The 27401-nt window shown below is 39.7% G+C and overlaps 1 protein-coding gene across 1 annotated transcript in view; it reads left to right on the top strand.

Annotated features, from left to right (window-relative positions):
- The window catches only part of NCALD (neurocalcin delta), a 357058-nt gene that overhangs the window by 141335 nt on the left and 188322 nt on the right, over positions 1-27401 (top strand). The window contains exon 4 of the mRNA XM_006046434.4: positions 18502-18589. The gene's annotated coding sequence lies outside the window, so the exon portion shown is untranslated. The remainder of the gene's footprint in view (positions 1-18501; positions 18590-27401) is intronic.

The following is a 27401-nucleotide window of genomic DNA, read 5'->3' as shown; positions in this document are numbered from 1 at the left end:
TTTCACATGATGTGCTCTGCGTAGAAGTTAAATGAACAGGGTGACAGTATATAGCCTTGATGTACTCCTTATTCAATTTTGAACCAGTCTGTTGTCCCATGTCTGGTTCTAACTGTTGTTTCTTGACCCAATCCCCTATTTATCTCAGGACTTCCTTATCAGAGTAGATATCACTCAATACTTAGGCTCCTTCCCTTATGTGCAAGTTTCCTTCTATGAAAATTTCTAGTCCCAGATATTATTCCTTTTGTGTTTTCTCTGTGATATAAATATGGGTGGTATTAGGTCAAAGATACGTATACTGGATATACTTCTCTATAGTAGGGGAAATGTAACGAAACTCACCAGGCCTCAGATGACCTGCATTTATAATTCTAGTTTTGACACTTATTAGCTGGTGACCTTGGGTTATATATTGGGCTTCCCTGGTGGCTCAGCGGGTAAAGTGTCTGCCTGCAATGCAGGAGACCTGGGTTTGATCCCTGGGTCAGGAAGATCCCCTGGGGAAGGAAATGACAGCCCACTCCAGTACTCTTGCCTGGAAAATCCCATGGACAGAGAAGCCTGGTGGGCTACAGTCCATGGGGTAGCAAAGAGTTGGACATGACTGAGCGACTTCACTTCACTTGGGTTATATTACTTAACCTTTCTGAATATGCCCAATACGATAGAATTGGTGAGTCTGTACTAGCATGTCTTAAATATGAAACTTTTATCTCCCAGGATTATCATGAAGCTCAAATGAGGTGAAGCACTGGAACTGTCTCTATACATGAGTGAGGTTCTGTGCAAACGTAAGGCTGGAAGGCAAGAAAGTGCCATGTCCACAGTGTTAGCTTCTTGACGAGACCCATGGGGTCTCAAGAGTCGGACACGATTTAGCAGGAAGCTTCTACCTGGCTTTAATACTTTCAGTAATCTTGGTTTATTGAGCCTCCATTTCCTTATTCATACAAAAGAATGTCTACAAAACCACATTGACTTGCCATGAACAATTATGAAGTTCCTTACGCTAGTGTCACTTGGGACTTAGTGTGTGTTTTATAAAACTTTAATTCCCTTTTCACTTTAACATGTTCCTCAAGAAGTGACTCTAAAGAATCTGGTACAAGAGTGTCCATATGCTTCAAACCTGTCTGTATCTGAGGCAAGTCCATAACCAAACTGGTGTCAAAGCTACTCAGAGGAATGATCTAGTCCAAAGGCAACATTAAATAGATGTACATTGTTCTCTGAAAGGAGGAGGGGTGCTGATAATACATGCACAGGGTGACATGGAGCTGGTGCTGAGGAATGGGCAAGAGGATGGGTAGGGCACTCGTTCTGGCACCAAATTAAAGAGGACACCATATACCCATGAAAGTTCATAGTCGAGATAAATAATGCCTAATACAATGTGTGTGTGTGTGTATGTTTTATTTGGCTGTGCCAGGTCTTAGCTGCAGCATGTGGGATCTGGTTTCCTGACCAGGGATTGAACCCAGGTCCCCTGCATTGGGAGCATGGAGTCTTAACCACTGGACCACCAGGGAAATCCCAATGCAATATTTTTAAAAATCAAAACTAATGCAGAAAAAGAAAAAAGTCTATGATAAACAAAACATCAATTGAAAATAATGTTGATTTTTTAAAATATTGCATTAAAACATTTATTTTGATTACTAAGCTTTTTGGTGCCCCCTGAAAATATGTGCCCAAGGAGAGTGAGTTTCTCAGTCCATTGGCCTTGTTCTGCCCCCATCCTGGGGTAGTATCCACAGGGCTGGGGGGAGTGTCTCAGAGAGAGCTTCCAGTGCCCACTTCTTATGTCGCCTCCCTCAACCAGGGTCCTGAATTTGGTTTAACTGTAACCTTGTGAAAAAGAAAAGACCATATCAAGTGAAATTCTACTGTTCTTTCTAATCAAGTGACCACAATGAAAGAGTTTGTAAAGAAAGTATGAAGTCAATTGTTCACCAGAAGCTTGATTTAGGTTTGGAGTTGGCAGACAATGACCCACATGCCGGCTGCCTGTTTTTGTAGGTAAAGTTTTATTGGTGTACAGACTGGCTCATTTGTTTTTGTGTCAACAAGGCTGCCTTCTGACACAATAGCAAATTGAGTAGTTGCAGCAGAGACTGCAAAGCTGAAAATGTTTATTATCTGGCCCATAGAAGACCCCTGATTTAAATTATTAAAGTGCTCAGATGTTTTTGAAGCAGCATGTGGGGTTGGCAGCAATTTAGAATATGTAGTTATTTGGAGATATATGTAATAGAATTCAAAGATGTTTACAGAGAATATTATAACTTTCCATGTGTAATAAAAGAGAGAAATGGGGAAGAATTCAGTTTAAAAAGTAAATCAAGAGAAGCTGCTGAGAGCGAGAGTGGATGGGGTCTGTGTCAGTCTCTGCCCTGGAGTCCTATCAAAATCCAGCTGTGACTTGACATCAAAGGATATGAGATGCTTATGAAAGCTTGACATCACCCATATTTAAAGTAAGCCAGCAATGGGTTTGTGGAAAAGTACATCCACTTGCATTATCATATAAGTGATTTGTAGATTTAATCACTTCATCCTGTTGATGTATATAATTTAGAACTGACTTCACAAATTCAATGCAGGGGACCTGGGTTCAATCCCTGGGTCAGGGAGATTCCCTGGAGAAGGGAATGGCTACCCACTCCAGTATTCTTGCCTGGAGAATTCCATGGACAGAGGAGCCTGGCAGACTATAGTCCATGGTGTCGCAAAGAGTCAAACACGACAGAGCAACTAATACTTCACAAATTAAACAAGCATGTAGTGAGCATATATTTATGCAGAAACTGCAAGAGTTGCCCTCAAATAGTCTACTAAGTGTAAGATGGTGACTGCAGCCATAAAATTAAAAGACGCTTACTCCTTGGAAAGAAAGTTATGACCAACCTAGATAGCATATTCAAAAGCAGAGACATTACTTTGCCAACAAAGGTCTGTCTAGTCAAGGCTATGGTTTTTCCTGTGGTCATGTATGGATGTGAGAGTTGGACTGTGAAGAAGGCTGAGCGCTGAAGAATTGATGCTTTTGAACTGTGGTGTTGGAGAAGACTCTTGAGAGTCCCTTGGACTACAAGGAGATCCAACCAGTCCATTCTGAAGGAGATCAGCCCTGGGTGTTCTTTGGAAGGAATGATGCTAAAGCGGAAACTCCAGTACTTTGGCCACCTCATGCGACGAGTTGACTCATTGGAAAATACTCTGATGCTGGGAGGGATTGGTGGCAGGAAGAGAAGGGGACAACAGAGGATGAGATGGCTGGATGGCATCACTGACTCGATGGACGTGAGTCTGAGTGAACTCCGGGAGTTGGTGATGGACAGGGAGGCCTGGCGTGCTGCGATTCATCATGTTGCAAGGAGTCGGACACGACTGAGCGACTAAACTGAACTGAAGTGTAAGCAAACTGATAGGAAGGCCCTAACAATGTGTTCTGATATGCCTTGAGGTTAGAGTGCATAGAGGTGACCACAGGAGGTAAGGGGAGAAAAGTCAACTCATAGGTGTCCCTAAATGCTGGCTAGGGAACTTGAACTTTAACCAGGAACCAGCAGGAAGCTTCCTTGACCAAGAAAGTAGCATATCCATATTGGCACTTTAATTAGGATGTTAACTGAGTGACAGTTTGTGAAGAGATGAAAGGTGAGTGAGAATAGAATTAGGGGGACTAATCAGAAGGTGATTTCAATAACCTGGATAGCCTGGGTGATTTGTAGTCATACTGAAATGACTACAAGTTAGCAGTATCCATGGAAATGGGAAGAAAGATCTAAGAAAGCTGGTGAGGGTAAAATTGACTAAGATTCATCCAGTTGACTAGGAAGGCTACTAGATTTAAGGCTGAGGTGATTAGAAGGCTGGAGAAGATATTACTAGAGATAGAGAAGCCAGGTAGAGAAGTAGATTTGAGGTCTAAAATAAGTTCAGTGTTATGTATAATGAACTGAAAATGCTATATAATATCAAAGGCAAAACAGAGAAACATATCAGATGAAGAGAGAGAGGGAGAAAGTGGGGGAGGGGGCATTGGTGCTAGAGATGAAGGTTTAGAAATGATCTGAGATAAGATAATCATGAAGACAAGGGCATAGAAAGCATCAATGAGGGAGGAAATTTGTGGAGATGAGCATTAAAGAAACAAATACTGTGGAGTTGTCTGTAAAATAGAGGATGCTTGGTTAAAGGAATAATGTTTTAGTATAAGACTATCTCATGAAATATTTAGGACATATTTATTCATTGCTGATCTGAAATTCATATTTAACTGGGCAGTCTATATTTTTATTTATTAAATCTGGAAACCCTAGACTATGGGGATTGCCCATGTTTATGGATGTTCAGGAGACGAGATAGTGGAAGAGCCTAGGAATGGACAGATAGGTCCTAGGAAAGCTAGGATGTTATACCATCATGGCATCAGAGTGCAGAGTGGGATTCATGAGAGCTAAGCAGAAAGAACAAGGTCATTGCATTTGGCAACCTGGAAGTCATTAGGCACTTTGAAGAAGGCAGATGAAGGTCTGATTTTGTGGGTTAAGCAGTAAATAAAGGAATGGATTTGGAAATAATCAGTGTAGATCCTTCTTTTAGGAAGCATGATAAAGAAGAGGAGGTGAGAAATGGGTTGGTAAAGTGTAACGAACTAGAAGGCAGATTTATAAGATTAGAGAGGTTGAAGCTTTTTCAGCTTCAGAGAAGGAGATGAAGGAAGTAGCATCTTGAGTAGCATCACTCCATATAAGAGGAGTGAAGGGGATTAAGGGATGGATCAAGCTGTGGATGATGCTGGGAGGTGGGGAGAGAATGTGGACATAAATAGAGAGATCAACCTTTGCATGGAGGAGGCTCCTTCTCCATCCAAGTCATGACTGAAGGAGGGGTTGATGGACAAAGAGGTGGAAACTTTGAGAGCAGGGAGGAGAAAGAAACACTTTTTATTTCTTTTTTGCTGTCCAACTGTGCTATTGAGAGTGTGTGGTATGATGGAGGGGTTAGGGGAGCAGTAGGGGAAAAACTCAGGCTTGAGATACTCCCTTTTTTGCTGGTTGCACAGGACAGATACGATGCAGAGCTCAAAACTGCATGTAATTCATCTAAGCAGGAACCATTTATTTCCCTCACATTGTCCTTTCCTCCAGCTCTAGTGATCCATATTGATTCATAACATAATTGAATTTCTCGCTAGGGAAGGGAAAAATGACAGAAACAGAACTAAACAGACTTTCTCTCCTTCATTTTGTTAAATCATGAGATCTTAGCCACGGAATGAATGATCAGGGTCATTTATCCACTGCACAGTCTTAGAAGTGACATTGGCTGCCAGTCCTAGACAGCATTTCTGGGGACACGTAAAATTCCTAGTCTGTGATTTTCTGTCTCTGCCATGCAGATTGTGTCATGTGGAGTTAATGACTTTGCCATGTCACACCTAGCATACTGGGGACTTGCTGATATGTAGGCAACTCACTGTGATTCCAATCACCCTCTAATCTCCAGGAGCCAAAGTCAAAAGATGGCCAGGATAGTCTGCAATTGGGAGAGGGTGAGGCTGAGAAGCAAAGCAGCCTGCAATCTCTTAGCTGCTTTTCCTCTCTGCTGGCAAGAGCAGGGATGCTTGTTTGCAGCACAGGGAGGGAACCATTTGCAGAGCTGCAGAAGCCTGAGAAAGCTGAGAAAGAGAATGAGCTATTTTGGGGAGAGGGTTGGGTAGTACTGTCTGCCTGAGGAAGCTCCTAGTGCCTCCTCCTCCAGAGAATTAACATCCCCAGCCCGGTCTCCACAGCACTGTCTCTCCCCCTCCTCCTCGCCCCCAACACAAAGGCACAAATGAAATTCCTAAAAGTAGACTACTTCTGCCTAGTTATTTTTAGTGTTTGCTGTTAGTATTTATCAAGCTTTTCAGTGTTAATTTGTCCTCCCACCCATTTCCCTTCCTGCCTCTAGTTGTGGGGCTTGGGATGGAAGGAGCATGTATCAAAAGCAGCTGGTGATCTCACAGAACTGAATCCTAGAGAGAGGAGACTATGGGGTTTTAAAATCAGCCTCCTTCACCCCCAACTTGAAGAGAAGAAAGAAAGATCCGGATTCCATTAGCTTTGGAGAACAACATAAGTGCTGATAAAAGTAAACCCATTGAAATGTGTAGGTGGTGCTTAGCTAGGTCAAGAGCACCACCAGTCAAGGAGCTGGGTCAGGGAACCCACACATGCATGAAATGTCATAATGCAAGCAAAAGTGGATAAGAGACCAGGTAAACAAGCAGATGCCAGAGGAAAAGTATGCCAGATGACAGAAAAGTATAAAAATCTATGCAGAGTGTAGGATCTGAGGGAGCTGAAGGACTGAAGTAACATGAGGTGGGGTTGGACTGAAAATGTCAGAAGAAAACTTCATAACACTGGTAAACACTGCTGAAATACTGCTTATTCCTACCTCACTGCTTGTCTTGTCTCCTGGAGGTAGTCATGCCCAGAACAGCTACATTGTTCTGGAGAGAAAACCCCAGAGCATGTTCTAACAGAGGGCTATTGAATGAAAGCAAGACCCCTTACCTACTGATCAAAGTGTTTACTTCTTAGGAAGTGGAAGACAGCTGTTTCCTTTTGCAACTTCAAAAAAAAATTTTGGGGGGGCTTGATTTTTTGTGTTCTTTTTGAAATTTTATTATCATTTTCCAGTTTGCTAGAAATTGAAAATTGTAATAAATGAAGTAAAAAAAATTCAATTCATGGTCTCAACAGTAGACTGGAGGGGACAGAGGAAAGAATCAGTGAATTTACAGATAAAATGTTGGAAATTACCACCTCCCCTCCCCACCACCACCCAAACAGGAAATTGTTTAGCAAATGTACCATCAGCATCCTGGAAGGAGAGAAAGAGAACAAGGCTAAAAAGGTATTTTTTTAGGCTGAAAGTTTACCAAATTTGGCAGAAAACACAGACCTATACTGTCAAGAAGTTGATTGAAATCCCACCAAGATTAACCCAAAGAAATCAACACTAAGATATTATAGCCAAACTAATGAAAAATAAAGTCAAGGAAAAGATCTTGAAAATAGCAAGAGAAATGGAATCTTATCTGTGGGGGAAAACAATTAGAATGACAGTGGATTTGTCATTAGAAATCATGAAGGCCAGAAGGAAGTGGCAGAATATTTTTCAAATGCTGAAAGAGAACTGTCAATCCAGAATTCTATATCCAGTAAAAATATCCTTCAGAAATGAAGAGGAAATTAAAAGTCTTAGTTGAAGAAAAGTATAGAAATTTGTCACCAGCAGGCTTATCTTTAGAAAATAGCTAAAGAAAATTCTCCAAACAAAGAGGAAATGATAAAAGAAGGTTCTTGTAATAATAAGAAGGAAGAAAAAATAATACAAAGAATAAAAGTAGGAGTAAGTATAATAAACTTTCCTTGCTGCTGCTGCTGCTGCTAAGTCGCTTCAGTTGTGTCCGACTCTGTGCAACCCCATAGACGGCAGCCCACCAGGCTTCCCCGTCCCTGGGATTCTCCAGGCAAGAACACTGGAGTGGGTTGCCATTTCCTTTTCCAATGCATGAAAGTGAAAAGTGAAAGTGAAGTCGCTCAGTCGTGTCCAACTCTTAGTGACCCCACGGACTGCAGCCTGCCAGGCTCCTCCATCCATAGGATTTTTTAGACAAAAGTACTGGAGTGGGGTGCCATTGCCTTCTCTGAAACTTTCCTTAAGTTTTTAAAATTAGGTTTGATGATTGAAGCAAAAATTATAACACTGCTTGATATGATTTTCAATGCAAGGAGATTTTTTTAAAATTATTTTAGAAAGAGGGAGAGTAAAAGGATGTAAAGGGAGGTAAGGGGTTTACTTTAACTGATTTAACATCAACAACAATGCATTGTTCAGTTATGTATATTTAATGTAATATGAAGAGCAATTTGTGTATGTATGTGTAAATTTTATTTATGCTTTTGTTAGACTGGAGTGAAAATGGAACTGGGAAAGCGGTAGAAAAGCAAATGTGAAAAGGCTTTTTCCTCTTATTTTATGCTGGTATCTTAATTTCCTTGTTATATACCCATTTATCTTTTTTTTAAATTTATTTTTAATTGGTGGATAATTGTTTTACAATGCTGTGTTGGCTTCTGCTGTACAACAACATGAATCAGCCAGAAGTATACATATCTCCCTTCCCTCTTGAACCTCTCTCTCACCCCTCTAGGTTGTCACAGAACACCAGCTTAAGCTCCCTGTGTTATACAGCAACTTCCCACTAGTTATCTATTTAACATGTGGTGGGAAATTTGTATGCAGGTCAGGAAGCAACAGTTAGAACTGGACATGGAACAAGAGACTGGTTCCAAATAGGAAAAGGAGTACGTCAAGGCTGTATATTGTCCCCCTGCTTATTTAACTTATGTGCAGAGTACATCATGAGAAATGCTGGACTGGAAGAAGCACAAGCTGGAATCAAGATTGCCGGGAGAAATATCAATAACCTCAGATATGCAGATGACACCACCCTTATGGCAGAAAGTGAAGAGGAACTCAAAAGCCTCTTGATGAAAGTGAAAGTGGAGAGTGAAAAAGTTAGCTTAAAACTCAACATTCAGAAAACGAAGATCATGGCATCCAGTCCCATCACTTCATGGGAAATAGATGGGGAAACAGTGGAAACAGTGTCAGACTTTATTTTTGGGGGCTCCAAAATCCCTGCAGATGGTGACTGCACCCATGAAATTAAAAGACGCTTACTCCTTGGAAGGAAAGTTATGACCAACCTAGATAGCATATTCAAAAGCAGAGACATTACTTTGCCAACAAAGGTTCGTCTAGTCAAGGCTATGGTTTTTCCAGTGGTCATGTATGGATGTGAGAGTTGGACTGTGAAGAAGGCTGAGTGCCGAAGAATTGATGCTTTTGAACTGTGGTGTTGGAGAAGACTCTTGAGAGTCCCTTGGACTGCAAGGAGATCCAACCAGTCCATTCTGAAGGAGATCAGTCCTGGGCGTTCTTTGGAAGGAATGATGCTAGAGCTGAGACTCCAGTACTTTGGCCACCTCGTGCAAAGAGTTGACTCATTGGAAAAGACTCTGATGCTGGGAGAGATTGGGGGCAAGAGGAGAAGGGGACGACAGAGGATGAGATGGCTGGATGGCATCACTGACTCGATGGATGTGAGTCTGAGTGAACTCCGGGAGTTGGTGATGGACAGGGAGGCCTGGCATGCTGCTATTCATGGTGTTGCAAGGAGTCGGACATGACTGAGTGACTGAACTGAACTAAACTGAACTAATGTATATGCTTCCAGGCTACTCTCTCAATTCGTCCCACCCTCTTCTTCTCCCACTGTGTCCACAAATCTTTTGGAGAGCAACTATTAAATAAGCTATACAAAGAGTTATACTGAAAGAAACACTGTGGATGGAACTCTGGAAAATGTTCAAGTATCCACAATAATATTAGAAAATTAAAATAAAGAAAAAGAAAATAGAGAACATACAGAAAACAAATAATATAATGACATACTTTAGCTCAAGATTATCATTAAATATAGTCTAAATAAATAATTTATTAGATGGAGATTAACACAGTTGACTAAAAAAATGATTCAACTGTATGATATCTACAAGACACTACCTTCAAATAAAATAGTATAGAGGGTGAAAGTAAAAAGATGGATATACCCTGCAAACATTAATCAAAAGAAAGAAGGAGTGATTATACTAAAATCAGATAAAGAAGATTTCAAAGCAAAGAAAATGATCAAGAACAGAGAGAGACATTACATAATGACAGAAGAGTCAAAAAGACAGCAAAGATACATATTTTGCATGCAAATCCTAAATGTGTACCAAACAACAGAACAAAATATGTAAAACAAAATTGCAAAAGCTGCTGGAATAGACAAATCCACAATTAGAATTGGAAGCCTCAATATACCTCTCTCAGCAATTAATAGAACAAATAGAAAACTAGCAGTCATGGAGATGAACACAACACTACCAATCAACTAGGTCTAATTTACATTTATAGAATCTAACCAACAACAGCAGAAAAGATGTTCTTTTCAAGCACCACAAAATATATGCCAAGATACACCACAAACCATTAAAACTAGCTTCAACAAATTTTTTTAAACTCTCAAGATCATAAAGAGTGTATTATTCTCTGAATTACAGTGGAATCAAAATGGAAATCAGTAACAGAGAGATGACAGGAAATTCTCTAAACATTTGGGGAAAAAACCCCAACAAATTTCCAAGTAATCTGTGGGTCAAAGAGGAAGTCACAAAGAAATTTAAAAGCAAATACATTGAAGTGAATGAAAATACAATATATCAAAATTTGTGAGACTCAGCTAAAGCAGTTCTGAGAGGAAATCTATAGCACTAAATATTTACTTTAAAAAGAGGAAAATCTCAAATCAATACTCTAAGCTCCCACTTCCAGAAATGAATTTTTAAAAGAAACTATAGGGGAAAAAAAGAGCAAAATGAACCCAAAACAAACATAAAGAAGAACATAGTAAAGATAAGACCAGAAACCAATGAAACTGAAAACAGAAAAATAATAAGGAAAATATATCAAGCAAAAAACTGCTTCTTTGAAAAGGGTGACAAAATTGATCAATCTTTAGCAACACTATCAAAGAAAGAGAAGACACATTACACGTAAGCATGCTTGTGCGCTCAGTTGTGTCCAACTGTTTGCAACCCCATTGCAGCCCGTCAGGCTCTGCTGTCCATGGAATTCTCCAGGCAAGAATACTGGAGTAGGATGCCATTTCCTCCTCCAGGGAATCTTCCCAACCCATGGATAGAATCCTCTGAGTCTCCGGTGTCTCCTGCCTTGGCAGGCAGATTCTTTACCACTGTGCCATCTGGAAAGCCCCAAATTACCAATGCTAACTGCTACTGCTGCTACTGCTAAGTCACTTCAGTCATGTTTGACTCTGTGTGACCCCATAGACGGCAGCCCACCAGGCTCCCCCGTCCCTGGGATTCTCCAGGCAACAACACTGGAGTGGGTTGCCATTTCCTTCTCCAAATTACCAATATCTGGTATCAAAAAGGAGATATCACCATAGACCTCCTGACATCAAAAGAATAGTAAAAGAATATTTCAGACAAATAAGTCTACACACACAAATTTCACAACTTATGTAAAACAGACCAACTTCCTGAAAAGCACAATCGCAAGTTGTTAAGAGATAGATAATTTAAATAGCCTTACAACTAAGGAAATTGAATTAGTTTAGAAACTTGCCAAACAGAAAGCTCCAGAAGATTTCACTGGAAAAGTCTACCAAATATTTAAAGGAGTTCAATTCAGTTCAGTTCAGTCACTCAGTCGTGTCCAACTCATTGCGACCCCATGAACTGCAGCACGCCAGGCCTCCCTGCCCATCACCAACTCCTGGAGTCCACCCAAACCCATGTGCATTGAGTTGGTGATGCCATCCAACCATCTCATCCTCTGTCGTCCCCGTCTCCTCCTGCCCCCAATCTTTCCCAGCATCAGGGTCTTTTCCAGTGAATTAGCTCTTCACATCAGGTGGCCAAGGTATTGGAGTTTCAGCTTCAACATCAGTCCTTCCAATGAACACCCAGGACTGATCTCTCCTAAGATGGACTGGTTGGATCTCCTTGCAGTCCAAGGGACTCTCAAGAGTCTTCTCCAACACCACAGTTCAAAAGCATCAATTCTTCAGCACTCAGCTTTCTTTATAGTCCACCTCTCACATCCATACATGACCACTGGAAAAACCATAGCCTTGACTAGACGGACCTTTGTTGACAAAGTAATGTCTCTGCTTTTGAATATGGTGTCTAGGTTGGTCATAACTTTCCTTCCAAGGAGTAAGCGTCTTTTAATTTCATGGCTGCAGTCACCATCTGCAGGGATTTTGGAGCCCAGAAAAATAAAGTCTGACACTGTTTCCACTGTTTCCCCATCTATTTCCCATGAAGTGATGGGACCGGATGCCATGATCTTACTTTTCTGAATGTTGAGCTTTAAGCTCACTTTTTCACTCTCCTCTTTCACTTTCATCAAGAAGCTCTTTAGTTCTTCTTCACTTTCTGCCATAAGGGTGGTGTCATCTGCATATCTGAGGTTATTGATATTTCTCCCGGCAATCTTGATTCCAGCTTGTGCTTCATCCAGCCCAGGGTTTCTCATGATGTACTTTGCATATAAGTTAAATAAGCAGGGGGACAATATACAGCCTTGACGAACTCCTTTTCCTATTTGGAACCAGTCTGTTGTTTCATGTCCAGTTCTAACTATTGCTTCCTGACCTGTATACAGATTTCTCAAGAGGCAGGTCAGGTGGTTTGGTATTCCCATTTCTTTCAGAAGTTTCCACAGTTTATTGTGATCCACACAGTCAAAGGCTTTGGCATAGTCAATAAAGCAGAAATAGATGTTTTTCTGGAATTCTCTTGCTTTTTCAATGATCCAGCAGATGTTGGCAATTTGATCTCTGGTTCCTCTGCCTTTTCTAAAACCAGCTTGAACATCTCAAAGTTCACGGTTCACAAACATTAATTCTATAAATCTCTTCCAGTAAATGTCAGAGAAGGGAACACTTCTCAATTCATTATAAGAAGCAATTCTAATAACTAAACTTGAAAAAGACAGTACAACAAGACAGCTAGAGACTGATCACTCTCATGAAGATGGATGCAAAATCCCTTAACAAAATATTGGCACATAGCATTCAGCAGTATATAAAAATAATTATGTATTGTGATCAAGTGATGTTTATTCTAGCAATGCAAAGATCATTTAGTATGAAAAGCAGTCAGTGTAATCTACCATATAAACAGTCCCTAGAAAAAGTATCCCAATTACACTAATTGAAGCAGAAAAATCATTTGACAATATTCAGCACCCATTCATGATAAAAAAAAAAAGTTTCAGAAAAATTGGAATAGAAGGAAACTTTCTAAAATTGATTTTTTTTAAATCTATGAAACACTTGCAGCTAACAGCACACTTAACAGTGGAAGACTAAATCCTTTCCTCATAAGATTAGGAGTGAGGTAGGAATGTTCTCTTTCACAACTCCTGTTCAACATAGTACTAGAAGTTCTAAACAATGCAATAAAGTAAGAAGAGAAAATAAAAGTCTGATCAGAAAGGAAGAAAGAAAACCATTCATTCACCATTCATATTATTCTCTTCTGGGATGGTATGTCAGATCTGTTGATCATTTTCCTATTGCATTGTCTTTTCTTACTGATTTGTAACATGTCTTTATATAATCTGAATACTGATCTTTTGTTGATTTCATATGTTGCAAACTTGTCTCATATATTGGTATGTCTTCTGCTTTCTTTATTGTACCTTTGATAAACAGAAAATCTTGATAGTAGAGCAGGCAAATTTATCAGTCTGTCCTTTGGTGATTAGCTCTTTTGTGCCTTAAGAACTCTTTCCCCGTTTGGAAGTCAGAAAGATGTTCTCCTATATTTTCTTCTAACATTTTGCTTTTCACAGATAAATCCTTAATCCCTCTGGAATTGATCTTCAGGTGTGGGTCCTCCTTGACTTTTTGCTTGGTAAATTATTCCAACCTTTGTGAGAGCTCTGTTATCTTTTAGTTCCAGCTTCCCAGCCATGCTGGTTCTGGTTCTCTGTCTCTAAAAATCGTGTGGGTTTTTTTTTTCTTTTTCTTTTGGCAAGCCTTGTAATTTTTTCTTGATAGCCAGACATATTGTGGTGAGTAAAAGAAACTGCTGTAAATAGATTTTCAGTAATGTGGTCATGAGTTTTCAGGGAAAAGAAATATTCTATGTATCCTATGATCAGGTCTCACTCAGTGTTTTGGTGAGCCTGTGCCTCTAGACTGCGATCTTCATGAGTGTTTCTCAGCTTTTTCTCCCCACGTAGGTGGTACAGGATGGCTAGAGTGGGTTGCAGTCAAGTAGTCCCTTCTCCCATAGTGGATGCCTGGAGGAGTCTGAAGCTGAGTATCTCCCCTCTCCAGGTCAGTTGGGTTCTGAGGATGCACTTGCAGGTTAGACTCTGGTAACTAGTTTCCCCTGAGGGCAAGAACGTAGTGCTCTGGCATATTTCAAAATGCTCTTTTACCCACTCTGTTCCGGAGACCTGAACTGACTTTTCTCTGGTATTTATGGTGGGAATCTGGTAGAGCTCCTTCAAGTAAATCTCACAGTATTGTAAGGACTGCCCTCCATCATGACTGTGTCCCCCTGAAGTGTTGAACTCTCAGAGTTGTCCTCACGGAGACTCCAGCAATTGGTCAATCACAGTTCAGGTTTTCTTTTCCTAGTACAGGGCTTCATGCGGTGGTTTCTGCTGGCAAGTCTCTGAGACTTCCCTGTATTCCCCTGCTGGTCTCTCCAATCTTGGGTGCAGCGGTTTATGAATCCAAGAAGAGTTGTTGATTCCTATTTGTTGTTAAGAGAGAGAGGTGACTTCCAAGCTCCTTATACATGGAGCCAGACACCAGAAGTCTTCTGTTGTTTTTTAATAACTAAGTCAGTGAGAAAGTCTAGAGAGAAAACTCATCCATGGCTAAATCTGGGAAGATGGTCAATTCTGCCTTAGGTAGTCTTGAGAAATTTTGGTCAAATGACCGTAGGTTTGTTTTTCTGCAGCCAAGGCATTCTTGTCTTAGAAATTTTGCAAGTGCTTGAGTGTTACATGTTAAAAAGCTAAAGAAACCAAAAACAGAAGAATGGTGAGAGACTCCCCTCTTGGCATCATAGCTATGACTCAGATCATTTAAGCGAGCTATTTGTTAAAAAGAAAGCATAAATTTAAAATGTCTGTCTGTACGGTATTCAGAGTATGGATTCTGCTTATGGAGAGGCAACACAGAGAGTCAAGAAACCTGGGGTTAAGCCTTGATCTGTCATAACCAGATTGTTAAGGTTCTTTGTATAAGGTGTATGTTTAGCTGCACGGAACAAGAGCCCTTCTATGGTGGCTTAACAATATAGAGGTTTTCCTCATCTAATAGCCCAGGAGGAGGCAGACAAGGCCCAGTATAGTGGCTTTTCCTTTCCATTTGGTCTTCCCAGCATGTGGTATACTTGTCATTCCGTGGTTGCAAGATACGGCTCCACCTCTGGCATTTTACTGGTGTTTCAGGCATTGCAAGGGGAAGGGCAAAAAGCAAACACCAGAGCCCTTTAATAGAGCTGTTCCCAAAGCTCTACCTAGTACTTTCAGCTTACATGTCCAGGGCCCAAAGTGTTCTACCTGCCCATCCTTAGCTGTAGTTTAAACAGGGCAAATTGCTGCCCTGAGCAAAATCAAGGTCCAGTTAGAACAAAGAGTAGACTGAGTGTTGGAGAGTTAAGAGCAGTATCTACCCTACTCTCTAAGCTTCTGCCAAGGTTATCTATCTACCTAGAAGGGTTGTTTGAATAACAAGGTGGAAGATCGTATGCAAGCACACTTTATACACTATATGTGATTCATAAACAAAGTGGAAAAATTCTGAACTATTTTCTTAGCAAACATAAAAACATAATGTTAATAGAAAATCTTACTAAATGCAAAGATTTGGGTAATCAATATCTCTTGAACCTCAGCTCATTCTCTTTCAGACATCTTTCAGTTCAGTTCAGTTCAGTTCAGTTGCTCAGTCATGTCTGACTCTTTGCGACCCCATAAATCACACCATGCCAGGCCTCGCTGTCCATCACCAACGCCCAGAGTTCACTCAGACTCATGTCCATCGAGTCAGTGATGCCATCCAGCCATCTCATCCTCTGTCATCCCCTTCTCCTTCTGCCCCCAATCCCTCCCAGCATCAGAGTCTTTTCCAATGAGTCAACTCTTCGCATGAGGTGGCCAAAGTACTGGAGTTTCAGCTTTAGAATCATTCCTTCCAAAGAAATCCCATGACTAATCTCCTTCAGAATGGACTGGTTGGATCTCCTTGTAGTCCAAGGGACTCTCAAGAGTCTTCTCCAACACCACAGTTCAAAAGTATCAATTCTTCAGCACTCAGCCTTCTTCACAGTCCAACTCTCACATCCATACATGACCACTGGAAAAACAATAGCCTTGACTAGACGAACCTTTGTTGGCAAAGTAATGTCTCTGCTTTTGAATACGGTGTCTAGGTTGGTCATAACTTTCCTTCCAAGGAGTAAGCGTCTTTTAATTTCATGGCTGCAGTCACCATCTGCAGTGATTTTGGAGCCCAGAAAAATAAAGTCTGACACTGTTTCCACTGTTTCCCCATCTATTTCCCATGAAGTGATGGGACTGGATGCCATGATCTTCGTTTTCTGAATGTTGAGCTTTAAGCCAACTTTTTCACTCTCCACTTTCACTTTCATCAAGAGGCTCTTTAGTTCCTCTTCACTTTCTGCCATAAGGGTGGTGTCATCTGCATATCTGAGGTTATTGATATTTCTCCCGGCAATCTTGATTCCAGCTTGTGTTTCTTCCAGTCCAGCATTTCTCATGATGTACTCTGCACATAAGTTAAATAAGCAGGGGGACAATATACAGCCTTGATGTACTCCTTTTCCTATTTGGAACCAGTCTGTTGTTCCATGTCCAGTTCTAACTGTTGCTTCCTGACCTGCATACAGATTTCTCAAGAGGCAGGTCAGGTGGTCTGCTATTCCCATCTCTTTCAGAATTTCCCACAGTTTATTGTGATCCACACAGTCAAAGGCTTTGGCATAGTCAATAAAGCAGAAATAGATGTTTTTCTGGAACCCTCTTGCTTTTTCCATGATCCAGCAGATGTTGGCAATTTGATCTCTGGTTCCTCTGTCTTTTCTAAAACCAATTTGAACATCAGGAAGTTCACGGTTCACATATTGCTGAAGCCTGGCTTGGAGAATTTTGAGCATTACTTTACTAGCATGTGCTGCTGCTGCTGCTAAGTTGCTTCAGTCGTGTCTGACTCTGTGTGACCCCATAGATGGCAGCCCACCAGGCTCCCCCGTCCCTGGGATTCTCCAAGCAAGAACACTGGAGTGGGTTGCCATTTCCTTCTTCAATGCATGAAAGTGAAAAGTGAAAGTGAAGTTGCTCAGTCGTGTCCGACTCTTAGTGACCCCATGGACTACAGGCTACCAGGCTCCTCCATCCATAGGATTTTCCAGGCAACAGTACTGGAGTGGGTTGCCGTTACCTCTCCGACTAGCATGTGAGATGAGTGCAATTGTGCAGTAGTAACCCAAGATCTAGTATTTTCATAGATACACATCCTCAAATACCAATCTTCGGATTATTGCCAAACATTGTCATGGCAGACATTTGTTGATTTCCTCCAATATTCCTTTCCCCCTTGTCCCTTTTTCTTAGTAACCTGAATGCCCTTCCATGTGATTTTTCTTTGGAACATCCTACCCTCATCTCTGGGTTTCCCAGGTGGAACCAGTGGTACAGAACCTGCCTGCCAATGCAGGAGACTCAAAAGACTCAGGGGAAGATCCCCTGGAGTAGGATGGCTACCCATTCCAGTATTCTTGCTTGGAAAATTCCATGGACAGAAGAGTCTGGTGGGCTACAGTCCATGGGGTCAAAAAGAGTCAGACATGACTGAGTGACTGAGAGAGAGAGAGACTGTCACCTCTCACAAGGATAAGGCTTGATTAAAGCCATTCAGACAAGTACAGTGACTGATTCAGTGATGGGCAATCAGAATGACTTCAGAGCTTGAGACTGGCAGCACGCTAACACTGCCCTCTTGGAAGATGGATGTGTGATCTTGAATCACTGAAGTTATTTGTTTGCACCAAGAGGAAAGGCAGCCAGAAGGTGAAGTCACTCTACAGAAAATACCATGCTAAGAGACTTGCAGAGAATCAAGAGATATAAATAGTGAAACTCTGTTTTCCTAAAACCAGCCCTATATCCAGGTTTTTCTTCCCCAACTCAATAAACCAAAATATTTTCTTGTTTTGTTATTTATTTGTTGAAGGGATTTTGAGCTGGGTTTTCTGTTATGTGTAGACAAAAGATTCCTAAATGATCGTTTCCACATATATTCCAGGAAAATTATATATATTACTTTAATATGCTGCTTATTGTTTTAAATAATCTATATTTAAATAATATATTGCTTAATGTATTATATATTTGTACTTATATATACACATATATGTGTTGATATGTATATATTTATAAATATTATATATATATATTCTGAAATTTATAGTCCTTCCAGGATTAAGGTCATAAGGCCTGAATGTTACTAAAATGCTTGTAATAAATTCCCTGCATGGCATCTGTCTAAAAGATTTTAAATTCTGCAATAGAAGGATCTGAGTATTGCTCTTTTAGGGACATAGCATGTCTGTGATACAAGACTCTCCACTGAGTACTTTGAGAAAAGACCAATTAAGCTGAGGTCTGTCAGTGTTCTTGTAGGTGTGTTTCCTGTTTCCTGTTTGCAAAGGCAACTACAGAAGAAGTAAAAGTAACAGCCTTTCATAAACCACTTACTGAGCTGTCAAGTGTTCAAGTAAATTATTCATTAATTATGAGTGATCTCAGTTGCAGGGCCAGAGAACTGCCGGCGAGCAAATCTGTCCTTACAGCTGTGGAAGGCTCTGAGACCCAGGACGCTGCGTGACTGCATATTGTGAGTTACTTTTTTAACCTTTCAAATGCCTGGGTTTTGAATTGTGTAAATTATGATTCAGAATGCAAAGATGTTGCATCCTGATTAAGTTGTTGTGTGTTAAATGTTTCTGGTATTTGGTAAATAGAAAATGCTAGCTTATATCTGCCTTTAAAGCTTTGTCATGAAGTATGCATTTCCATTTTTAACTCTAGATAAATTTCTGTTACCAAAAACTATTTTACCATTTTACTTTTTAAAAAATTCTTTTCTGTAGTAACTCTGATTAAATAGAAATTTACTTAATTAAAAAAAAAAAAACAACAAGTAGGAGAAGGGATAATGAAATAAAAAACCTAACTTGCTTCCTGGAGAAAAGGACAATAAATATGTGCCCCTCCTTACTTTCCATATCTATCATTTAATACGAAAGATTGAAGAGGATATTGTGCAGCAAATAGATGGAATATTTTTTAATTCAGAAAAGATTCTTTTGAAATCCTATTATGGCACAATGAGGGCAGCAGCACCCGCAATCATGAGTTTCCTGTTAAGACAAGAACACTATTACTTTCCCATTTAGTTGGTGTGGGTCTCAAAAGCCATCTCATTGAATGTTTAGGAAATTGGCTTTTCAGGAAGGGAAATCTATTGATTTATGAATTCCTTGGACAATTTTCAAAATATGTGAATTGTTCCAGATGCGAGCCAGCCAAGGTTTGTAGACAAGGTAATTTGGCTTAAGCCCTGGTAATACTTTTTGTGACTGTGAAGAAGGCATGAATATTTACTTGGCCAAATAGTTCTATATGAAGACCAAATGGTAAAAATATTAAAGTGAACGTGGGCCAGAACAGAACCTTAGTTTGTATTTTGCTGATATTTCAGGGAAGGGAGATAAGTCAATATAAAATGAAACTTATATGTATTTAGCTCTTTTTCATCCCACTTCCTTCATCACCCATTAATTCTCTATGGTTTAATTAATAGATGAGTAACATAGCTCATCTGGATATAATGAGAAAGTGAAAGTGAAAAGCCTTTCACTTTCAATTGTATTCCAAATTGAATAAAGCCAGTTCTTTTAATGAAAGCTATAGGACAGGAATAAAATATTTGAAGTCGAGCTAGTCAATAGCTATTGTTGTTTTTTTTTTTTTCTCATAACATTTATAACTAAGCCTCAATGCCAATACATTTCTCCTGAAGACCAGGAAAGAATTATGCATTTAAGTTGGCAGTAATAAGGCGGCTTGAGATACTCTGAAGTACTTATGGATCACAACCCTAAACATGGTAGTAGCCATTGCATTAATTCCTTGGATCGTTGTGATATTAAGCTAAAGAATAATGAGAAATGGGTATTTTTGGCCCCAAAGACAGTAAAGCATGTGTATGATCCAACATAAGGACCCTCCCCTTAATGTGACGGTGTGGAGAATCAGGATGTCTGCTACTGGCTCTCCTCAAGCATCCAAGTCTCTCTCTCTTTTAAAAAAATTTTATTTATTTACTTATTTATGGCTGCACTGGGTGTTGGTTGCAGTGCTGTGGCTTTCTCTAATTGCTGCAAGTAGGGGTTACTCTTTGGTTGTGGTGCATGGGCTTCTCATTGCAGCGGCTTCTCTTGTTGTGGAGCACGGCCTCTAGAGCTCTGGCACAGCAGTTATGATACATGGGCTTAGTTGCCCTATGGCATGTGGAATCTTCCCAGGCCAGGGATCAAACTTGTGTCCCCTACATTGCAAGGAGGATTCTGTTTTTTTAAATAATTAATAAATTAATTAATTTTTTGGAGGCTAATTACTTTACAATATTGTATTGATTTTGCCATACATTGACATGAATCCACCATGGGTGTACATGTGTTCCCCATCCTGAACTCCACCTCCCACCTCCCTCCCTATCTCATCCCTCTGGGTCATCCCAGTGCACCAGCCCCGAGCACCCTGTATCATGCATCGAACCTGGACTGGCGATCCATTTCACATATGATAATATGCATGTTTCAACGCCCTTCTCCCAAACCATCCCACCCTCACCCTCTCCCACAGAGTCCAAAAGACTGTTCTATATATCTGTGTCTCTTCTACTGTCTCACATACAGGGTTATCGTTACCATCTTTCTAAATTCCATACATATGCGTTAGTATATGGTATTGGTGTTTTTCTTTCTGGCTTACTTCACTCTGTATAATAGGCTCCAGTTTCATCCACCTCATTAGAACTGATTCAAATGTATTCTTTTTAATGGTTGAGTAATACTCCATTGTGTATATGTACCACAGCTTTCTTACCCATTCGTCTGCTGATGGACATCTAGGTTGCTTCCATGTCCTGGCTATTATAAACTGTGCTGCGATGAACATTGGGGTACATGTGTCTCTTTCAGTTCTGGTTTCCTTGGTGTGTATACCCAGCAGTGGGATTGCTGGGTCGTATGGCAGCTCTATTTCCAGTTTTTTAAGGAATCTCCACACTGTTCTCCATAGTGGCTGTACTAGTTTGCATTCCCACCAACAGTGTAAAAGGGTTCCCTTTTCTCCACACCCTCTCCAGCATTTATTGCTTGTAGACTTTTGGATCGCAGCCATTCTGACTGGCATGAAATGGTACCTCATAGTGGTTTTGATTTGCATTTCTCTAATAATGAGTGATATTGAGCATCTTTTCATGTGTTTGTTAGCCATCTGTATGTCTTCTTTGGAGAAATGTCTGTTTAGTTCTTTGGCCCATTTTTTGATTGGATCATTTATTTTTCTGGAGTTGAGCTATAGGAGTTGCTTGTATATTTTTGAGATTAATTCTTTGTCAGTTGCTTCATTAGCTATTATTTTCTCCCATTCTGAAGGCTGTCTTTTCACCTTGCTTATAGTTTCCTTTGTTGTGCAGAAGCTTTTAAGTTTACTTAGGTCTCATTTGTTTATTTTTGCTTTTATTTCCAATATTCTGGGAGGTGGATCATAGAAGTTCCTGCTGTGATGTATGTCAGAGAGTGTTTTGCCTAGGTTCTCCTCTAGGAGTTTTATAGTTTCTGGCCTTACATTTACATCTTTAATCCATTTTGAGTTTATTTTTGTGTATGGTGTTAGAAAGTGTTCTAGTTTCATTTTTTTACAAGTTGTTGACCAGTTTTCCCAGCACCACTTGTTAAAGAGATTGTCTTTTCTCCATTGTATATTCTTGTCTCCTTTGTCGAAGATAAGGTGACCATAGGTGCATGGATTTATCTCTGGGCTTTCTATTTTGTTCCATTGATCTATATTTCTGTCTTTGTGCCAGTACCATACTGTCTTGATGACTGTGGCTTTGTAGTAGAGCCTGAAGTCAGGCAGGTTGATTCCTCCAGTTCTATTCTTCTTTCTCAAGATTGCTTTGGCTATTCAAGGTTTTTTGTATTTCCATACAAATTGTGAAATTATTTTATCTAGTTCTGTGAAAAATACCGTTGATAGCTTGATAGGGATTGCGTTGAATATATAGATTGCTTTGGGTAGTATACTCATTTTCACTATATTGATTCTTCTGATCCGTGAACCCAGTATATTTCTCCATCTATTTGTGTCCTCTTTGATTTCTTTCACCAGTGTTTTATAGTTTTCTATATATAGGTCTTTTGTTTATTTAGGTAGATATATTCCTAAGCATTTTATTCTTTTCGTTGCAATGGTGAATGGAATTGTTTCCTTAATTTCTCTTTCTGTTTTCTCATTGTTAGTGTATAGGAATGCAAGGGATTTCTGTGTGTTGATTTTATATCCTGCAACTTTACTATATTCATTGATTAGCTCTAGTAATTTTCTGGTGGAGTCTTTAGGGTTTTCTATGTAGAGGATCATGTCATCTGCAAACAGTGAGAGTTTTACTTCTTCTTTTCCAATCTGGATTCCTTTTATTTCTTTTTCTGCTCTGATGGCTGTGGCCAAAACTTCCAAAACTATGTTGAATAGTAGTGGTGAGAGTGGGCACCCTTGTCTTGTTCCTGACTTTAGGGGAAATGCTTTCAATTTTTTACCATTGAGGATAATGTTTGCTGTGGGTTTGTCATAGATAGCTTTTATTATGTTGAGGTATGTTCCCTCTATTCCTGCTTTCTGGAGGGTTTTTATCATAAATAGATGTTGAATTTTGTCAAAGGCTTTCTCTGCATCTATTGAGATAATCATATGGTTTTTATTTTTCAATTTGTTAATGTGGTGTATTACATTGATTGATTTGCAGATATTGAAGAATCCTTGCATCCCTGGGATAAAGCCCACTTGGTCATAATGTATGATCTTTTTAATATGTTGTTGGATTCTGTTTGCTATAATTTTGTTAAGGATTTTTGCATCTATTTTCATCAGTGATATTGGCCTGTAGTTTTCTTTTTTTGTGGCATCTTTGTCAGGTTTTGGTATTAGGGTGATGGTGGCCTCATAGAATGAGTTTGAAAGTTTACCTCCCTCTGCAATTTTCTGGAAGAGTTTGAGCAGGATAGGTGTTAGCTGTTCTCTAAATTTTTGGTAGAATTCAGCTGTAAAGCTGTCTGGTCCTGGGCTTTTGTTTGCTGGAAGATTTCTGATTACAGTTTCAATTTCCGTGCTTGTGATGGGTCTGTTAAGATTTTCTTTTCTTCCTAGTTCAGTTTTGAAAAGTTGTACTTTTCTAAGAATTTGTTCATTTCTTCCACGTTGTCCATTTTATTGGCATATAATTGCTGATAGTAGTCTCTTATGATCCTTTGTATTTCTGTGTTGTCTGTTGTGATCTCTCCATTTTCATTTCTAATTTTGTTGATTTGACTTTTCTCCCTTTGTTTCTTGGTGAATCTGGCTACTGGGTTGTCAATTTTATTTAACTTCTCAAAGAACCAGCCTTTGGCTTTGTTGATTTTTGCTATGGTCTCTTTTGTTTCTTTTGCATTTATTTCTGCCCTAATTTTTAAGATTTATTTCCTTCTACTAACCCTGGGATTCTTCATTTCTTCCTTTTCTAGTTGCTTTAGGTGTAGACTTAGGTTATTTATTTGACTTTTTTCTTGTTTCTTGAGGTAAGCCTGTATTGCTATGAACCTTCCCCTAGCACTGCTTTTACAGTGTCCCGTGGGTTTGGGGTTGTTGTGTTTTCATTTTCATTTGTTTCTATGCATATTTTGATTTCTTTTTTTATTTCTTCTGTGATTTGTTAGTTATTCAGCAGCGTGTTGTTCAGCCTCCATATGTTGGAATTTTTAATAGTTTTTCTCCTGTAATTGAGATCTAATCTTACTGCATTGTGGTCAGAAAAGATGCTTGGAATGATTTCAATTTTTTTTAATTTACCAAGGCTAGATTTATGGCCCAGGATGTGATCTATCCTGGAGAAGGTTCCATGTGCACTTGAAAAAAAGGTGAAATTCATTGTTTTGGGGTAAAATGTCCTATAGATATCAATTAGGTCTAACTGGTCTATTGTATCATTTAAAGTTTGTGTTTCCTTGTTAATTTCTGTTTAGTTGATCTATCCATAGGTGTGAGTGGGTTATTAAAGTTTCCCACTATTATTGTGTTATTATTAATTTCCCCTTTCATACTTGTCAACATTTGTCTTACATATTGTGGTGCTCCTATGTTGGGTGCATATATATTTATAATTGTTATATCTTCTTCTTGGATGATCCTTTGATCATTATGTAGTGTCCTTCTTTGTCTCTTTTCACAGCCTTTGTTTTAAAGTCTATTTTATCTGATATGAGTGTTGCTACTCCTGCTTTCTTTTGGTCTCTATTTTCATGGAGTATCTTTTTCCAGCCCTTCACTTTCAGTCTGTATGTGTCCCTTGTTTCGAGGTGGGTCTCTTGTAGACAACATATATAGGGGTCTTGTTTATGTATCCATTCAGCCAGTCTTTTGGTTGGGGCATTCAACCCATTTACATTTAAGGTAATTATTGATAAGTATGATCCCATTGCCATTTACTTTATTGTTTTGGGTTCGAGTTTATACACTCTGTCTAAAGAAGATCCTTTGGCATTTGTTGGAGACCTGGTTTTGTGGTGCTGAATTCTCTCAGCTTTTGCTTGTCTGTAAAGCTTTTGATTTCTTCTTCTTATTTGAATGAGATCCTTGCTGGGTACAGTAATCTGGGCTGTAGTTTACTTTCTTTCATCACTTTAAATATGTCCTGCCATTCCCTCCTGACCTGAAGAGTTTCTATTGAAAGATCAGCTGTTATCCTTATGGGAATACCCTTGTGTGTTATTTGTTGTTTTTGCCTTGCTGCTTTTAATATTTGTTCTTTGTGTGTGATCTTTGTTAATTTGATTAATATGTGTCTTGGGGTGTTTAGCCTTGGGTTTATCCTGTTTGGGACTCTCTGGGTTTCTTGGACTTGGGTGACTATTTCCTTCCCCATTTTAGGGAAGTTTTCAACTATTATCTCCTCAGGTATTTTCTCATGGCCTTTCTTTTTGTCTTCTTCTTCTGAGACTCCTATGATTCGAATGTTGGGGCATTTAACATTGTCCCAGAGGTCTCTGAGGTTGTCCTCATTTCTTTTAATTCTTTTTTCCTCTCTGTTTCATTTATTTCTACCATTCTATCTTCTACCTCACTAATCCTATCTTCTGCCTCTGTTATTCTATTGTTGGTTCCCTCCAGAGTGTTTTTGATCTCATTTATTGCATTATTCATTATATATTGACTCTTTTTTAATTTCTTCTAGGTCCTTGTTAAACATTTCTTACATCTTCTCGATCTTTGTCTCCAGGCTATTTATCTGTAACTCCATTTTGTTTTCAAGATTTTGGATCATTTTCACTATTATTATTCAGAATTCTTTATCAGGTAGATTCCCTATCTCTTCTTCTTTTGTTTGGTTTGGTGGGCATTTATCCTGTTCCTTTACCTGCTGGGTATTTCTCTGCCTTTTCATCTTGTTTATATTGCTGTGTTTGAGGTGGCCTTTCCATATTCTAGCAGTTTGTGGTTCCTCTTTATTGTGGAGATTCCTCACTGTGGGTTGGGTTAGACATGTGGCTTGTCAAAGTTTCCTGGTTAGGGAAACTTGTATCTGTGTTCTGGGGGGTGGAGCTGGATTTCTTCTCTCTGGAGTACACCGAAGTGTCCAGTAATGAGTTTTGAGATGTTAATGTGTTTGGAGTGACTTTGGGCAGCCTGTGTATTGAAGCTCAGGGCTATGTTCCTGTGTTGCTGGAGAATTTGCATGGCGTGTCTTTCTCTGGAACTTGTTGGCCCTCGGGTGGTGTTTGGTTTCAGTGTGGGTATGGAGGCATTTGATGAGCTCCTATTGATTAATATTCCCTGGAGTCAGGAGTTCTCTGGTGTTCTCAGGATTTTGGACTTAAGCCTCCTGCCTCTGGTCTTCAGTCTTATTCTTACAGTAGCCTCAAGACTTCTCCATCTCCTTTCGAAGACAATGGGCTGCCTTTCCGGGTGCCTGATGTCCTCTGCCAGCATTCAGAAGTTGTTTTGTGGAATTTGCTCAGCGTTCAAATGTTCTTTCGATGAATTTGTGGGGGAGAAAGTAGTCTCCCCGTCCTATTCCTCTGCCATCTTAGGATCGCCCCCTGCAAGGAGGATTCTTAACCACTGCACTGCCAGGGAAGTCCAAGTCTGTCTTCTGGGTCTGTGATCTCAGGGCCAGTTGATTTCTCACTGCATATTTCCTTCTTGAAAGGGTTACTCACTCAGTCATGTCCAACTCTTTGTGACCCCATGGACTGTAGCCAGCAGGCTTCTCTGTCCATGCAATTTTCCAGATGAGAATACCGGAGTGGGTTGCCATTCCCTTCTCCAGGGGATCTTCCTGACCCAGAAATTGAACCCAGGTCCCCTGCATTGCAGGCAGATTCTTTACCATCTGAGCCACAAGGGAAGCCTTTTCCTTCTTGAGTGAGCCTCAAATATACTCTACTCCATCTCTGATTTATGCAGAGCAACGAGAGGCTGAGAGTGTGCCAGAGGTTTGAGGCATCTGCCAGACCCAAAGGAGGAGGATTTGAATAAGAAATTAACTGGAAAGTTCTTGAGGCAGTGAAGGAACCAATTCCTGCTCAATTACTGTTGGCTTAAGAGGAGAAGGCAAGGCAAGGGTCAGGATGACCCCTTGAATAGAGATTAAACTTTCTAAGCATTCCAAAATAATGGCCTAAGGTAGCAAACATTGCCCAATTTCCTGGGCTTTCTAGAATTTTGTTCAAGAATTCCAGACTCTTGTAAAAGTCACCTAGTGACAGAGTTCCTGACAACAATAGATAGGAAAGATATGTGTAAAAAAACTATCTGAAAGTGAAGTATATGAATAGACTCTAGATCTACAATCATTTTTGATTTGCTGTTGTCTGGGTATCTCTCTTTATCTCCCTTAGCTAGAATTTGTCTGAATCCCCAAGAAGTTCATACTCTTCCCCAAGGCTTCCTATATGACTAACTTCTCAGTTACATGGATTTTTATTTTTCTACAGTTTTCTGCACTAAAGACCTTTTTCCTCCTCCTCTTAAAAAACGCTATTTTAATCCTCTTAGCCTAGGAGCTTACTATTTTTGTTTTCAATGTCGCATAAATCCTCTTTTATTAAAAAAAAAATCTACTTCATCAATACCATATCTTTTGTTCAGGAGTAGTAACGGAGAGAGATTATCTCAGAGCTGAGAGCACAGGATACCACATATCTAGAGGATAATTAAGTATCCATCCATATGTTTTCAAATAGAGACAAATACTGATTGTTCAGATAATTGATTCCCTGCAATGACTTTCCATTCAGTCATGTTTTTAAGGCCAAAACATCTAATAAAGTCAATGATTTTTTTAGAAAAAAGAATCGACTGTAGATGACTTCTCAGCAATT

Source organism: Bubalus bubalis, chromosome 15 (assembly GCF_019923935.1).
Source record: "Bubalus bubalis isolate 160015118507 breed Murrah chromosome 15, NDDB_SH_1, whole genome shotgun sequence".
NCBI classification, from domain to species: Eukaryota; Metazoa; Chordata; class Mammalia; order Artiodactyla; family Bovidae; genus Bubalus; species Bubalus bubalis.
The sequence above is the reverse complement of the archived record's forward strand: the minus strand, read 5'-3'. Positions and strand labels throughout refer to the sequence as shown.